This window comes from Triticum urartu, chromosome 1 (assembly GCF_003073215.2).
Source record: "Triticum urartu cultivar G1812 chromosome 1, Tu2.1, whole genome shotgun sequence".
In the NCBI taxonomy this organism is placed as follows: Eukaryota; Viridiplantae; Streptophyta; class Magnoliopsida; order Poales; family Poaceae; genus Triticum; species Triticum urartu.
Genome location: NC_053022.1, coordinates 34,609,047 through 34,627,860, shown reverse-complemented (window position 1 = coordinate 34,627,860; position 18,814 = coordinate 34,609,047).

Here is an 18,814-nt window from a genome sequence, read left to right as displayed (position 1 = left end):
TGGATCGGAGTCCGGGGATCGTCATCGAGTTGAACGTGTGCTAGAACTCGGAGGTGCCGTAGTTTCGGTGCTTGATCGGTCGGACCGTGAAGACGTATGACTACATCAACCGCGTTGTGCTAACGCTTCCTCTTCTGGTCTACGTGGGTACGTAGACAACACTCTCCCCTCTCATTGCTGTGCATCACCATGATATTGCGTGTGCGTAGGAATTTTTTTTGAAATTACTACGTTCCCCAACAGTGGCATCCGAGCCTAGGTTTTATGCGTTGATGTTGTGCACGAGTAGAACACAAGTGAGTTGTGGGCGATATAAGTCATACTGCTTACCAGCATGTCATACTTTGGTTCGGCGGTATTGTTGGATGAAGCGGCCCGGACCGACATTACGCGTACGCTTACACGAAACTGGTTCTACCGACGTGCTTTGCGCACAGGTGGCTGGCGGGTGTCAGTTTCTCCAAATTTAGTTGAACCAAGTGTGGCTACGCCCGGTCCTTGCGAAGGTTAAAACAGCACCAACTTGACAAACTATCGTTGTGGTTTTTGATGCGTTGGTAAGATTGGTTCTTGCTAAGCCCGTAGCAGCCACGTAAAACTTGCAACAAACAAAGTAGAGGACGTCTAACTTGTTTTTGCAGGGCATGTTGTGATGTGATATGGTCAAGGCATGATGCTAAATTTTATTGTATGAGATGATCATGTTTTGTAACCAAGTTATCGGCAACTGGCAGGAGCCATATGGTTGTCGCTTTATTGTATGCAATGCAATCGCCCTATAATGCTTTACTTTATCACTAAGCGGTAGCGATAGTCGTAGAAGCATAAGATTGGCGAGACGACAACGATGCTACGATGGAGATCAAGGTGTCGCGCCGGTGACGATGGTGATCATGACGATGCTTAGGAGATGGAGATCACAAGCACAAGATGATGATGGCCATATCATATCACTTATATTGATTGCATGTGATGTTTATCTTTTATGCATCTTATCTTGCTTTGATTGACAGTAGCATTATAAGATGATCTCTCACTAAATTTCAAGATAAAAGTGTTCTCCCTGAGTATGCACTGTTGCCAAAGTTCGTCGTGCCAAGACACCACGTGATGATCGGGTGTGATAAGCTCTACGTCCATCTACAATGGGTGCAAGCCAGTTTTGCACACGCAGAATACTCAGGTTAAACTTGACGAGCCTAGCATATGCAGATATGGCCTCGGAACACTGAGACCGAAAGGTCGAGCGTGAATCATATAGTAGATATGATCAACATAGTGATGTTCACCATTGAAAACTACTCCATTTCATGTGATGATCGGTTATGGTTTAGTTGATTTGGATCACGTGATCACTTAGAAGATTAGAGGGATGTCTTTCTAAGTGGGAGTTCTTAAGTAATATGATTAATTGAACTTTAATTTATCATGAACTTAGTCCTGGTAGTATTAGCATATCTATGTTGTAGATCAATAGCTCGCGTTTAGCTCCCTTGTTTTATTTTTGATATGTTCCTAGAGAAAACTAAGTTGAAAGATGTTAGTAGCAATGATGCGGATTGGATCCGTGATCTAAGGTTTACCCTCATTGCTGCACAGAAGAATTATGTCCTTAATGCACCGCTAGGTGACAGACCTATTGCAGGAGCAGATGCAGATGTCATGAACGTTTGGCTAGCTCAATATGATGACTACTTGATAGTTTAGTGCACCATGCTTAACAGCTTAGAATCGGGACTTCAAAGACGTTTTGAACGTCATGGACCATATTAGATGTTCCAGTAGTTGAAGTTAATATTTCAAGCAAATACCCGAGTTGAGAGATATGAAGTCTCCAACAAGTTCTATAGCTAAAAGATGGAGGAGAATAGCTCAAGAAGTGAGCATGTGTTCAGATTGTCTGGGTACTACAATCGCTTGAATCAAGTGGGAGTTAATCTTCCAGATAAAATAGTGATTGATAGAATTCTCTAGTCACCATCACCAAGTTAGTAGAACTTCGTGATGAAATATTGTATGCAAGGGATGACGTAAATGATTCCCGAGTTTTTCATGATGATGAAATTGATGAAGGTAGAAATCAAGAAAGAGCATCAAGTGTTGATGATTAACAAGACCACTAGTTTCAAGAAAAGGGAAAGGGAAAGAAAGGGAACTTCAAGTAGAACGGCAAGCAAGTTGCTGCTCAAGTGAAGAAGCCCAAGTCTGGTCCTAAGCCTGATACTAAGTGCTTCTACTGCAAAGGGACTGGTCACTGGAAGCGGAACTGCCCCAAGTATTTGGCGGATAAGAAGGATGGCAAAGTGAACAAAGGTATATTTGATATACAGATTATTGATGTGTATTTTACTAGTGTTCGTAGCAACCCCTCGGTATTTGATACTGGTTCAGTTGCTAAGAATAGTAACTTGAAACGGAAGTTGCAGAATGAACAGAGACTAGTTAAGGGTGAAGTGACGATGTGTGTTGGAAGTGGTTCCAAGATTGATGTGATCATCATCGCACACTCCCTATACTTTCGGGATTAGTGTTAAACCTAAATAAATGTTATTTGGTGTTTGCGTTGAGCATGAATATGATTTGATCATGTTTATTGCAAAACGGTTATTCATTTAAGTTAGAGAATAATTGTTGTTCTGTTTACATGAATAAAACCTTCTATGGTCATACACCCAATGAAAATGGTTCGTTGGATCTCGATCGTAGTGATACACATATTCATAGTATTGAAACCAAAACATGCAAAGTTAATAATGTTGGTGCAACTTATTTGTGGCACTGCCGTTTAGGTCATATTGGTGTAAAGCGCATGAAGAAAATCCATGCTGATGGGCTTTTGGAATCACTTGATTATGAATCAGTTGATGCTTGCGAACCATGCCTCATGGGCAAAGATGACTAAGACTCTGTTCTCCAGAACAATGGAGCGAGCAACAGATTTGTTGGAAATCATACATACTGATGTATGTGGTCCGATGAATATTGAGGCTCGCGGCAGGTATCATTATTTTCTGACCTTCACAGATGATTTGAGCAGATATGAGTATATCTACTTGATGAAACACAAGTCTGAAATATTTGAAAAGTTCAAAGAATTTCAGAGTGAAGTGGAGAATCATCGTAACAAAAATAAAAGTTTTTACGATATGATCGCAGAAGTAAAATATTTGAGTTACGAGTTTGGCCTTCAGTTAAAACAATGTGAAATAGTTTCACTACTCACGCCACCTGGAACACCACAGTGTAATGGTGTGTCCGAACGTTGTAACCGTGCTTTATTAGATATGGTGCGATCTATGATGTCTCTTACCGATTACCACTATCATTTTGGGGTTATGCATTAGAGACAGCTGCATTCACATTAAATAGGGCAACATCTAAATACGTTGAGGCGACACCGTATGAACTATGGTTTGGCAAGAAACCTAAGCTGTCATTTCTTAAAGTTTGAGGTTGCAATGCTTATGTGAAAAAGTTTCAACCTGATAAGCTCAAACCCAAATAGGAGAAGTGCGTCTTCATAGGATACCCAAAAGAATATGTTGGGTACACCTTCTATCACAGATCCGAAGGCAAGATATTCATTGCTGAGAATGGATCCTTTCTAGAGAAGGAGTTTCTCTCGAAAGAAGTGAGTGGGAGGAAAGTAGAACTTGATGAGGTAACTGTACCTGCTCCCTTATTGGAAAGTAGTACATCACAGAAACCGGTTTCTGTGACACCTACACCAATTAGTGAGGAAGCTAATGATGATGATCATGAAACTTTAGAACAAGTTACTACTGAACCTCGTAGATCAACCAGAGTAAGATCCGCACCAGAGTGGTATGGTAATCCTGTTCTGGAAGTCATGCTACTAGATCATGATGAACCTACGAACTATGAAGAAGCAATGGTGAGCCCAGATTCCGCAAAATGGCTTGAAGCCATGAAATCTGAGATGAGATCCATGTATGAGAACAAAGTATGGACTTCGATTGACTTGCCCAATGATCGGCGAGCCATTGAGATTAAATGGATCTTCAAGAGGAAGACGGACACTGATAGTAGTGTTACTATCTACAAAGCTAGAATTGTCACAAAAAGGTTTTCGACAAGTTCAAGGTGTTGACTACGATGAGAGTTTCTCACTCGTATCTATGCTTAAGTTTGTCTGAATCATGTTAGCAATTGCTGCATTTTATGAAACCTGGCAAATGGATAAACAAAACTGCATTCCTTAATGGATTTATTAAAGAAGAGTTGTATATGATGCAACCAGAAGGTTTTGTCAATCCTAAAGGTACTAACAAAATATGCAAGCTCCAGCGATCCATCTATGGACTGGTGCAAACATCTCGGAGTTGGAATATACGCTCTGATAAGTTGATCAAAGCATATAGTTTTATACAGACTTGTGGTGAAGCCTGTATTTACAAGAAAGTGAGTGGGAGCACTACAGCATTTCTGATAAGTATATGTGAAAGACATATTGTTGATCGGAGATAATGTAGAATTATTCTGCAAAGCATAAAGGAGTTTTTCAAAGAAAGACCTCAGTGAAGCTGCTTACATATTAAGCGTCAAGATCTATAGAGATAGATCAATACGCTTGATAAGTTTTTTCAATGAGTACATACCTTGACAAGATTTTGAAGTAGTTCACAATGGAACAGTTAAAGAAGGAGTTCTTGCCTGTGTTACAAGGTGTGAAGTTTAGTAAGACTCAAAACCCGACCACGGCAGAAGATAGAGAGAGAATGAAAGTCATTCCCTATGCCTCAGCCATAGGTTCTATAAAGTATGCCATGTTGTGTACCAGACCTATTGTATACCCTGTCCTGAGTTTGGCAAAGGAGTACAATAGTGATCTAGGAGTAGATCACTGAACATTGGTCAAAATTATCCTTAGTGGAATAAGGATATGTTTCTCGATTATGGAGGTGACAAAAGGTTCGTCGTAAAAGGTTACGTCGATGCAAATTTTGACACTGATCCAGATGACTCTAAATCTCAATCTGGATACATATTGAAAGTGGGAGCAATTAGCTAGAGTAGCTCCGTGCAGAGCATTGTTGACATAGAAATTTGCAAAATACGTACGGATCTGAATATGGCAGACCAGTTGACTAAACTTCTCTCACAAGCAAAACATGATCACACCTTAGTATTCTTTGGGTGTTAATCACATAGCAATTTGAACTAGATTATTGACTCTAGTAAACCCTTCGGGTGTTGGTCACATGTCGATGTGAACTATGGGTGTTAATCACATGGTGATGTGAACTATTGATGTTAAATCACATGGCGATGTGAACTAGATTATTGACTCTAGTGCAAGTGGGAGACTGAAGGAAATATGCCCTAGAGGCAATAATAAAGTTATTATTTATTTCCTTATATCATGATAAATTTTTATTATTCATGCTAGAATTGTATTAACCGGAAACATAATACATGTGTGAATACATAGACAAACAGTATGTCACTAGTATGCCTCTACTTGACTAGCTCGTTGAATCAAAGATGGTTAAGTTTCCTAGCCATAGACATGAGTTGTCATTTGATTAATGGGGTCACATCATTAGAGAATGATGTAATTGACTTGACCCATTCCGTTAGCATAGCACTTGATCATTTAGTTTGTTGCTATTGCTTTCTTCATGACTTATACATGTTCCTATGACAATGAGATTATGCAACTCCCGTTTACCGGAGGAACACTTTGTGTGCCACCAAACGTCACAACGTAACTGGGTGATTATAAAGGTGCTCTACAGGTGTCTCCGAAGGTACTTGTTGGGTTGGCGTATTTCGAGATTAGGATTTGTCACTCCGATTGTCGGAGAGGTATCTCTGGGCCCTCTCGGTAATGCACACATCACTTAAGCCTTGCAAGCATGCAACTAATAAGTTAGTTGCAACATGATGTATTAACGGAACGAGTAAAGAGACTTGCCGGTAAGATTGAACTAGGTATTGAGATACCGACGATTGAATCTCGGGCAAGTAACATACCGATGACAAAGGGAACAACGTATGTTGTTATGCGGTCTGACCCGATAAAGATCTTCGTAGAATATGTAGGAGCCAAGCCAATATGAGCATCCAGGTTCCGCTATTGGTTATTGACCGGAGACGTGTCTCGGTCATGTCTACATTGTTCTCGAACCCGTAGGGTCCGCACGCTTAACGTTACGATGACAGTTTCATTATGAGTTTATATATTTTGATGTACCGAAGGTTGTTTGGAGTCCCGGATGTGATCACGGACTTGACGAGGAGTCTCGAAATGGTCGAGACATAAAGGTCGATATATTGGACGACTATATTTGGACACCGGAAAGGTTCCGGGTGAGATTGGGACTATACCGGATCATCGGGAGGTTATCGGAACCCCCCGGGAGGTATATGGGCCTTATTGGGCCTTAGTGGAAAGGAGGGGAAAGGAGCAAGGGAGGGGGCGCCCCCCCCAAGCCCAATCCGAATTGGGAGGGGGGCCAGCCCCCCCTTTCCTTCCTCCCTCCTTCCTCTTCCTTCCCTCTCCTACTCCTAATAGGAAAAAGGGGAGTCCTACTCCCGGTGGGAGTTGGACTCCCCCCCTTGGGCGCGCCACCCTCCTTGGCCGGCCCCTCCTCCACTCCTTTATATACAGGGGCAGGGGGGCACCCCAGAGACACAACAATTGATCATTGATCTCTTAGCCGTGTGCGGTGCCCCCCTCCACCATAATCCTCGATAATATTGTAGCGGTGCTTAGGCAAAGCCCTGCGACGGTAGAACATCAAGATCGTCACCACGCCATCGTGCTGACGGAACTCATCCCCGACACTTTGCTGGATCAGAGTCCGGGGATCGTCATCGAGCTGAACATGTGCTAGAACTCGGAGGTGTCGTAGTTTTGGTGCTTGATCGGTCGGGTTGTGAAGACGTACGACTACATCAACCGCGTTGTGCTAACGCTTCCGCTTCCGGTCTATGAGGGTACGTAGACAACACTCTCCCCTCTCATTGATGTGCATCACCATGATCTTGCGTGTGTGTAGGAATTTTTTTCAAATTACTACGTTCCCCAACACTCTCCCCCTCTCTCCCGGTGGCACTGGAGTGCCGCCGGGGCAAGGATCGTGACAACGATCTACATCAACAATCTTGCTACCGTCAACACCAACTTTCTTCCCCTCTATGCAACGCTGTAACACCCCTTCTCCCTGTTGTAATCTCTACTTAAACATGGTTCTCAACACTATATATTATTTCCCAATGATATGTGGTTATCCTATGATGTTTGAGTATATCAGTTTTGTCCTATGGGTTGACAGATGATCATGATTGGTTTGAGTTGTATATTTTATTTTAGTGCCGTCGTACGGTGCCCGACGTGTCATGCAAATGGAGGGATCCCCTCTATAGGGTGTTGCAATACGTTAACAGTTCTCTTATGGTGGGTGGCGTGAGTGACAGAAGCACAGACCCGAGTTTGGGGGTCATTGCGTATGGGATAAAGAGGACTTGATACTTAATGCTATGGTTGGATTTTACGACCTTAATGATCTTTAGTAGTTGCGGATGCTTGCTAGAGTTCCAATCATAAGTGCATATGATCCACATAGAGAAAGTATGTTAGCTCATGCCTCTCCCTCATATAAAATTGCAACAATGATCACCCGTTTAGTTATCGATCACCTAGGGACAAATGAATTTCTTGTTGAAAAAAGCTATCTACTTTTATTGTCTTGCAATTTATTCATAGTTTTATTCCTACAAAGTACGCGTAGTTTTATTCTTGCAAAATAGTTTCATACTTATTTTAGGTAAAGCAAACGTCAAGTGTGCGTAGAGTTGTATCGATGGTCGATAGAACTTGAGAAAATATTTGTTCTACCATTAGCTCCTCATTGGGTTCGACACTCTTATTTATCGAAAAAGGCTACAAACGATCCTCTATACTTGTGGGTTATCAAGACCTTTTTCTGGCGCCATCGCCGGGGAGCAATAGCGTGGTGTGAATATTCTCTTGTGTGCTCTTTTGCCTTATCACTAAGTAGTTTTTATTTTTATGGTCTTGTTTTCTATCTTTAGTTATGGGTAGGAAACACAAAATACAGAAGAAATCAGTTGCACCTACTAAACCAATGGTTGAAGAACCACCCAAAATCTATTATACTGCTGAAGCTTTCTACTTGGATCATCTTCGATCCCTATGTGCTCGTGCTGAAACACCAACTAGCTTAGTTGAGAGCAAATCATTACATGAGCATGCACATTTTGTGCGACACCATTTATCTCAAAAAGGGAAACTTTTACTGCATCATATTAATACTATGCAATGCTATGCTTGGAATTTATGCGAAATAAATGATTTTACTTGTTGTTCTGAAGACCCTAAAAAACACCTTCCCTACCAATGTGAGTTTAGTGATAATGGAATCTTATCTTCTTATGCCAAGGGTGTTCACAATTATTATGATACTACTCTTTACGAATCTGAAATTTTTTCCATACTTAAATATTGCTGTGAAAACTATGCTTTTAATGCTTATATTAATGAGTTTATTGAGAAAGTCTCCACTGTCCAAGAAGAGACTAATATTTTGCAGGAGTATATGGAAGAAAAAATTGATGAAACTGTGAGCTCATTGGATGAAAAAGATGATGAGAAGAGCGAAGAACAAAAGGAGGAAGAGCGAATTAGCTACCCGTGCCCGCGAGAGTAACTCTTTAACACATGCATTATTTAATTTCCCTTCACGCTTACCGAGGGATGAATGCTGTGATAATTGCTATGATCCCGTTGATTCATTTGAAATATCATTTTTTGATGAACTTGATGCTTGCTATGCTTGTGTCCAAGATGCCCATATGAATTATGCTTATGGATATGAACTTGCTATAGTTCCTTATGTTAAGAATGAAATTGTTGCTATTGCACCCACACATGATAACCCTATTATCTTTTTCAATTCCTGAAACTACTATATTGGAGAAGTTTGCACTTATTAAGGATTACATTGATGGGTTGCCTTTTACCGTTGCACATGATTATTTTGATGAATATAATATGATGTTTTTTCTGCTCTCCTTGCAATTATTATGAGAGAGGAACTACATCTCGGCCTCTCTATGTTTCCAACATGATAGAATTGCAAGAAATTGCTTATACTATGCATTGGCCTTTACTTGATGTGCATGAATTGTTCTTGTATGACATGCCAATGCATAGGAAGAGATTTAGACTTCGTAATTGCATGATATATGTTGCTTTGTGCTCACTACTAAATGCCAAATCATTGTTAATTACAGTTGGCTTTGATATACCTTGGGATCCAGGTAGATCCATTATTTGAGCACTTTATGCATAGCTTAATGGCTTTAAAGAAAGCGCTGCCGGGGAGACAACCCAGAAGTTTTAGAGAGTCATTTATTTCTGTTGAGTGCTTTTATAAAGTTAAAAACAAAAAAATATAGAGGGGAACCTAAAAACTTTTTCAAAAAGAGAAGCGATTGAAAGGTGATGCATTGGAGAAGTGAGGGTCGACCTTGAATACTTGTGTTCATGCTCATGGAAACAATGTAGAATTTTTCATGAAAATTCTCATAAAAATAATTATCCCCTTATACAAATCCATTGTATCATAAAAATAGTGAGCCAAAATTTGCCTTTAGGATGATTAGATTGCTTGTTGGTATGTGCGGTGCAAAAACATAAACTTTTGCTGTAGTGCGTGGTTTTACATTTTTTACTGGAACGTCAAAAGTTTCTGAAACTTTTTGCACAGTATTTCTATATTTTTTTTAATTTTTTCTAATGTTTCAGAATTGTTGGAGTACCAGAAGTATGGTAGATGTTCAGATTGCTACAGACTGTCCTGTTTAAGACATATTCTGTTTTTGATGCATTGGTTTGCTTGTTTTGACGAAACTATCGATTCTATCGGTGGTATAAGCCATGGAAAAGTTAAAATACAGTAGATAAAATGCAAAAACAAAATATGTATGGGTTTTCAATAGTACTTAAAGTAGTGATTTACATTATTATACTAACAGATCTCACTAGTTTTCTATTAAGTTTTGTGTGGATGAAGTGTTCAAAGATCTAGGAGGTATCGACATGAGGAGAAGGAGGAGAGGCAAGAGTTCAAGCTTGGGTATGCCCAAGGAACCCCAAGTAAATATTCAAGGAGACTCAAGCGTCTAAGCTTGGGGATGCCCCGGAAGGCATCCCATCTTTCTTCAACAAGTATTGGTATGTTTTCGTTTTTGTTTCGTTCAGGTGATATGTGTAAATCTTGGAGCATCTTTTGTGTTTGATTTTCACTTTTGTTTTATGCACCATGTTGGTATGATATAGTCCATGGTTTATTTATAGAATGCTCATTGCACTTTACTTATATCTTTTGAGTATGGCTTTATAGAATGCTTCATGTGCTTCACTTATATCATTTGAAGTTTGGATTGCATGTTTCTCTTCGCATAGAAAACCGTTGTTTGTAGAATGCTCTTTTGCTTCACTTATATTTATTAGAGCATGGTATTCCGTAGAAAGAATTAAACTCTCATGCTTCACTTATATCTATTCAGCGAGTCAGCAAGAATTGGTCACTTGTGGATCACTGAATATGATATGTTTGATTCCTTCAAATATGTTCGTGATATAGAGATGGAATATGTGGGAGGTACTAATAAACGGTTGTGGTTAGTAAGGATATTGGTGTTAAGGTTTTTGATTCCCGAAGCATGCACGTGTAGTCTCTCGTTATGCTATGAAGTTGGAGCATGATTTATTATTGATTGTCTTCCATATGACTGGCGATCGGGGACGAGCGATGGTCTTTTTCTACCAATGTATCCCCCTAGGGGCATGTGTAGTAGTACTTTGCTTCAAGGGCTAATAAAATTTTGCAATAAGTATATGAGTTCTTTATGACTAATGTGATTCAATGGAATATACGCACTCTTACCTTTCCACAATTTGCTAGCCTCTATGGTACCTTGCATTACCCTTTTCTCACCTCAAGAGTTGGTGCAAACTTCGCAGGTGCATCCAAACCCCATGATATGATACACTCTATCACACATAAGGCTTATTATATCTTCCTCAAAACAGCCACCATACCTACCTATTATGGCCTTTCCACAACCATTCCGAGATATATTGCCATGCAACTTTCACCACTTCCGTTTTGATGACTTGAGCATTCATTGTCATTGCTTTGCATGATCATATAGCTGACATGGTAGTTGTGGCTCAACCACCGTTCATCATTTTTTATACATGTTACGCTAGATCATTGCACATCCTGGTACACCGCTAGAGGCATTCATATGGAGTCATATTTTATTATAGGTATCGGGTTGTAATATTGAGTTGTAAGTAAATAAAAGTGTGCTGGTCATCATTATCATTATTAGAGCATTGTCCCAGTAAGGAATGGATGATGGATACTATGATTCCCCCACAAGTCAGGATGAGACTCCAGACCAAAAGAAAAAAAAGAAAAAAGGAAAGAGAAAAAGGAGAAAAAGAAAAAAATGAACGAAAGAAGGAAGAGAAGGGGCATGCTAGTTCCACACTTGCGCTTCAAAGTAGCACCATGTTTTTCATATAGAGAGTCTCCTATGTTGTCACTTTCATATACTGGTGAGAATTTTTCATTATAGAGTTAGACGCACACCCACTTAGTTTTCATATTGAGCTTTCATACACTTATAACTCCTAGTGCATTCGTTGCATGGAAATCCCTACTCCTCGCATTGATATCAATTGATGGGCATCTCCATAGCCCGTTGGTTAGCCGCATCGACGTGAGACTTTCTTAATTTTTGTCTTCTTTATATTTATCCCTATCATCATATTCTATTCCATCCATAGTGCTATATCCATGGCTTGCGCTCATGTATTGCGTGAGGATTGAAAAAACTTAAGTGTGTTAAAAAGTATGAACGAATTTCTCGGCTTGTCATCGGGGTTGTGCATGATAAATACTTTGTGTTAAAAAGACAGAGCATGACAAGACTATATGATTTTGTAGGGATAGCTTTCTTTAGCATTGATATTTTGAAGGACATGATTGTTTGTTGGGATGCCTGAGTATTGATGTCTTTATGCCAAATTATAGACTATTGATTTGAATCATTTATGTCTAAATATTCATGCCATGACTAGACATATGATCAAGTTTATGCTAGGTAGCATTCCACATCAAAAGTTATCTTTTTTATTATTTACCTACTAGAGGACGAGCAGGAATTAAGTTTGGGGATGTTGATACGTCTTCGTCGTATCAATATTTTTTGATTGTTTCATGCCATTATTATAGAACTTTCACATACTTTTGGCAACATGTAATATGATTTATTGGACTAACCTATTGATCTAGTGTCCAGTGCCAGTTCCTGTTTTTGCATGTTTTTGTTTCGCAGAATATCCAAATCAAGTGAAGTCCAAACACGATAAAAATTTACAGAGAATTATTTTGGAATATATGTGATTTTTGGGACTTGGAATCAACGCAAAGAGGGCCCCACAGCCCCCAAGATAGACCAGGGCGCGCCCCAGGGGCCAGGCGCACGGTGGTGGGTTGTGCTCACCCCGTCTGTCAGTTGGATCTCTACTTCGGGCGCAAGGAATCTTATACCCGGAAAAAAATCGTGTTAAAATCTCAGCGCAACCGGAGTTACGGATCTCCGGAAATATAAGAAACGGTTTTCGGCCAGAAAACAGGAACGCGAAACATAAGAGAACAGAAAGGAAGATCCAATCTCGGAGGGGCTCCCGCCACTCCGCCGCCATGGAGGCCATAGACCAGAGAAGGAACTCTCGTCCCATCTAGGGGGAGGCCAAGAAGAAGAAGGAGGGGGTTCTCTCCCCCTCTCTCCCGGTGGCGCCGGAGTGCCGCCGGGGCAAGGATCGTGACAGCGATCTACATCAGTAATCTTGTTACCCTCAACACCAACTTTCTCCCCCTCTATGCAGTGGTGTAACACCCCTTCTCCCCGATGTAATCTCTATGTAAACATGGTGCTTAACATTATATATTATTTCCCAATGATATGTGGTTGTCCTATGATGTTTGAGTAGATCTGTTTTGTCCTATGGGTTGATAGATGATCATGATTGGTTTGAGTTGTATATTTTATTTTGGTTTGTCCTACGGTGCCCTCCATGTCATGCAAACGGAGGGATCCCCTCTGTAGGGTGTTGCAATACGTTATTGGTTCGCTTATGGTGGGTTGCGTGAGTGACAGAAGCACATGCCCGAGTTTGAGGGTCATTGCGTATGGGATAAAGAGGACTTGATACTTAATGCTATGGTTGGGTTTTACGACCTTAATGATCTTTAGTAGTTGTGGATGCTTGCTAGAGTTCCAATCTTAAGTGCATATGACCCAAGTAGAGAAAGTATGTTAGCTCATGCTTCTTCCTCATATAAAATTGCAACAATGATCACCGGTTTAGTTATCGATCACCTAAGGACAAATGACTTTCTTGTTGACAAAATCTATCTACTTTTATTGTCTTGCAATTTATTCATAGTTTTATTCCCGCAAAGTACTCATAGTTTTATTCTTGCAAAATAGTTTCATACTTGTTTTAGGTAAAGCAAACGTCAACTATGCGTAGAGTTGTATCGGTGGTCGATAAAACTTGAGGAAATATTTGTTCTACCTTTAGCTCCTCGTTGATTTTGACACTCTTATTTATCAAAAAAGACTACAAACGACCCCCTATACTTGAGTGTTATTACGTTCAAGCTCCTCATGGATTTTGTGGCTGCCCATGGATGTCCAGGAGTGTGGCCCGAGCTGGGTGGCGGCTTGATGAAGTGAGAGAAGTGAGAGGAGAGGATGGCAAGCAATGACTAGCTCTGGTGGGGGAGAGGAAGTGGAGTGAATAGATGAGGGGGGGGGGGGGGTAGACACACACACACAGACAGAGAGAGAGAGGAGTCTCAAAAACAAAGGCTATGTGATTGGGTCGCGTGATCCGTACTAAGGTGATTTGTTCGCCGCACAACCCCATCCCGTCCCGCCCATACATGTGAGAGGATTTGAAGAAAAATGAGCACATAGGAAATAGGGGAGATTTGGTTTTGTCTATTTTATCCGAAGCGAGCAAGTAGGGAGAGAGAGAGAGAGAGAGAGTAGGGGGCACCCTTTAAGATGCTCTTAGTTGTTGGCTCCAATTATCAACACCATACCTGCGATTATTTATCGTTTTAGTAGAAAATAATGAGCCCGAGCCTCTTACAATTTGCTTAAGTTAGAATGAAAGCAGCCAGATGAAAGAGGCAGAAGAACTCCAGGGCAAGGGTCTTCTCGCCTCCCGCCGGACGGCCGTAGATCCGCCTTGTTTTCGGTGGCGTTAGGGCCATGGAGATACGGTGGACCTCGACCCTTGCTGGTGGGAGGGCTCGTGCTCCGTTTTAGGGTCTTTGTTTAAGGTTAATTAGGGTTTGTGTCCTATTCAGAAAGTCGAGAGGGTGGCGGCTTCCCGTAGTTGGAATAAGGCCCTCTCCGCCTAACCTCTTTTCCGGCGATGCGTACAATGTTGTCGGAAGGCGTGTGGAAGTGTGTCTCCGGCTGATCACGTGGGATTCGGCCGGTGTTTTTCTTTGATGGATCTTCATGGATCCAGTCTTGGTGCGTCTACGTTCGTGTGTCTACAAGTTAGACTCTTCCGATCTACGCTTCTCTTCATCAACGGCGATTGTTGTTCTGGTGCGCTGGTCCTGTGGGGCCTTAGCACAACAACTTTCCGACTGTCTACTAAAACAAGTTTTGTGCAGCTCTGGTGAAGAAGGGGTGATGACGGTGGTGCGCCTTCGGCTCGCTCCAACGCTTGTAGTCATCGCTAGGTGGTCAATGGACCTTGATGTAATTTTTATTATTTTCGGTATTCTTTGTACTATCATGACATTTGATGAATAGATTGAAAGTTTTCTCATAAAAAAAACTAAATGGGAACTTGTTTGCGTGCAACCGTGCATCAAGTTTAATCTTCATCTTCTTTTCAGTAACAAGCGTAGAAAATGATCGATCGAGATGCTGTAAAGCTAATTAACCGTGCAATTGCCATTTTCACACAGCCTGACCTTTGCACGAGGATGCACTCGGCACCGTGTACGCGGTACGTGACACGAGCCAAATTAAGAAGCAAAACGAGCACGCAAGCAAATTAAGAAAGAAAAGAGGCACAAATTTTCACGAGGGAAACAAAAAAATGCGCGTTGCGCGCGCGCGGCAACCGCCGCATCCACTCGAACCGCGCGCTAACTCCCGCTCCTCGGCGCATATAAACCCCTCCCCCGCCGTCGTAGAGATCCCTCCCAACTTCCCCACAAGCCGCGCCTACTATACTCTCACCAGCGATCCGGACAGTCCCCTCCAGCGATTCGTCATGGAGTACGACGGCGACTTCGACGTCGAGCAGTTCCTCGACCTCGACGCCTTGGACAAAGAGGGATTCATGGTTTCCGCGGCCCAGCAGGATCCTCTGGCGACTCAAGTCGTCAATCCAGACACACTGCCCGACGCAAACGACGGCTACTTCGACATCGAGCAGTTCCTCGACCTCGACGCCTTGGACGGAGAGGATTTCATGGTTCACACGGCCGTCATCGCCGAACCCCAGCAGGATCCTCCGGCGGCTCATCTCCTCATGCCACAGGGCACAGGCCCACATACGGTGTCCAACGACAACGACGGTCAGGCTCAGGTACTTACTTCAGCCTGCAGTGGCATAGGTCCTAGTACGAACGATTACGTCCGTGCCTCTTCTGTAACCAAAATTTTGGTCCCATGCAGTTTCAGGCCCCGGCGCCACCGCCCGTCCAACACCAGCAAACACCAGGAGAGGCGTCCGCCAATGGCTTCGACGGGCAGATACTGATGCCGGCGCTCCTCGCTCAAGCTCAGCCCAATATCCAGGCGGCACCCTCCGATCATGTGCCGGGGACGGCCGTCCTACACCAACAAATGCTAGGCCAGCCGACCCCTTCTTCCCCAGACAGCCTCCAGCTCATGGAACCTGAGTTATTCGCGCGGCATGGTCATTATGACATTGCGGAGGCGCTCGTAGGAGACAAAGTAAACCAAACAGGAGGCAGCGGCGCCACTGGTGCTCCCGACGTTGGCCTCATGGAGCACGATGATCCAAACGTTGGCCCCATGGAGGACAAACTATACCAAACCGGTGGCAGCGGTACCAATGGCGGCCCCAAGGTAGGCTCCATGGAGGTGGATGAAGAAGGATTCGTGGCTCTTCTTCCAGGGCGACTGCAATGCACCGACTGTTTTGTCGTCAGGGAAATCAGGTCCCGAAATGGTATGCATGCATGCATGCATGCATTCAACCACTGTTATAGTATATGTATTTACTACTGTATTTCCTGCAAGACACTGGTCGCAACTTTAACTAATTTGACCCCGCAAAAAAAAACTTTAACTAATTTGATCCTGGATAAATTTCTAGTAGGTACCTTTTTTTTTGCGGGGGTCGTACCTTGCAAGGCTGATCGCAACATTCATTTCTTGATAAAATTTCCAAATGTAATTTTGCAGAGACTCGACTATTCCGCCTCTTTCTCCATGCCAGTAAGACTCGTGGAACGTTTGAACATGCTATCCTTGATCGCCATTACATCGGCGAACAGACCACGACTGAATACATAAAGTAAGTGTCTCAGACTCATTCATTAATTCTAGGTTACTCAAGCTAATTATCCCTGGAATGCATGTAGCAACCCTAATTTCGTTTCATCCTATTTTCAGTTTGCGCCGCCACGCTGGCGAGTGGGTGCTCAAACCCATGGCAAGCATCGTTATGTCGGAGCGAGCGATGTGTACAGTTGAGGACTCCAACGAAGCCCCACTGAATTTAAACATCAACTGGCCTCCAGTAGCTAATGACGCATACCAGCAGAAGGAAATATCAATGCTGTTGTCGATCTTGAATGGCCACAATGACGAAGATGGTTTGTAATCCATGAATATGTTCTGACTTTTTCGCGCACAAAATCCATTTGTGCATCAACGATTATAATTTTTTATGTATGTTCCAGTTGAAGCATCGGCGCCACCACTACCTCCAGCAGCGCAGCCACCAACCATGGGGGCCGCTCCAAATGTCAACCTCTTTTCTAAGACAATAATGCCTCATATTCCCGAGCATATCCCAGTCATTCAAGAACAGCAGTCTAGTGAGAATGCTTTGGTGCACTCAAGCAGGCCCACTAGGGAGCAAGAAAGAATGATAAGGAGGAGCAAGGAGCAGGAGGTGCGGCGCTACCTGCGCGAGCAAAAGGAGAAGGCCCAAAATGAATTGGATATATCTTCCGCCGTCAGGCTGTTTTGTCGTAGGAATGGTCTCACCCAAAGATTGCGCTGGGTACATAATTGTGCATATACCTTTTGTATTCCATGAGCAGTACATATTGCATATAAATGTTCAATAAATTTTATGTGGCATTTAATTTCCTCTGCAGATTAGGACGATCAACAGAAAAATCATCGACATGGAGGAGAGGGCAATTAGCTTCACGCTGGAAAGACTGATGCCAATCAGAGACACTGTCCATGGATATGTGATCGAGAAGGAAGACCTAATAGCTGAAATTACAAGTCTTATGAAGAAGGAAAGGGTGAGCAAGAATGACCATGAAGCTGGTCCCTCTGTCACGAAGAAGAGTCGTGTGGCGCTATAATTAATGCCCTACAATAATAATTTTGGTCTAGAATTGTTACTTAGTTATTTGTATATCTTCCAAACAGAGATGTGTTGTACCGAAGTAAACATGCCAGCATGTTGCACTTGTTGGCTATTTAACATGGGAGCAGTTTATATTTTTTTTATAAGAACTAGCATACTGGCCTCTCTTTTGCAAGAGCAACATCCTACCTTATTTTAAAATTTCATTTTACGACATGACTCTTGAAAACACACAAGTTAAAGTACAGTAAACTACAACATTTTTCCCTGATGATGGTTCCATATATTGGTGTCCTAGTGTAGGGAAATGACACCAATCTACCCCACTAATGTTTAAACGTACTATGATAGTGTACGGGAGGTTCTGCCGCAAATGAAAATTGCTTGACGATAGAAAGATATCAATCTCAACACCTCTTTTTTATTTTTCAATTTCCTTGAAGTACGAAAAGATAAAAATCTAAAATGCAATGGTCGTTCCATCAAGGCAAACCTAATTGAGGCTTCCTGTTTAGCTGTTTGTGTTCTGTTTTTTATTTTGCGTAAAATCTTAAGAAAGAGCTGAAGTTTGCTAAGATTTGCTTTTGGATTGTTGATTTTCTGGTGTAGCGGAAAGCAGTAAATGTTCATGTTGCATCATGCATGTCACATGGGAGTTTAATTTAGCTCATGCCATGTTTTTCTTCTTCTCTTTCCGTGATCCAAAGAATTATTGTATAAGCAATTTTCATGATGAATGAAAATGTGGCTTGGTTGAGCTCCTTAATTCAAAAAAGAAAAACAAATTGCTGTACCTAAACTCATGACACAGATTTTTTTTATCCTTTTTGCATGGAAAGGGCAAGGGCAGTGAAAATAGCCTATGTACAATGTGATGGAGAAAACCACTTGCGCTGGGTTTACTAACATCACTAGAAGTGAATCATCAAATGAAAGATGAAATCAACACATGGGAATGGTACATTTGCTGGGGGGTCACATAGAAGGTGGAAGAAAGTCATATTGCTTCTTCATCTGATGTGAGATGATAAAGAAGAAAAATTCTCTAGGTACTAGAATATGGTATATATTATTGTTATTTACTGCTGTAGAAGTGCATGCTCTAGCCAATACAACCAAAAGACC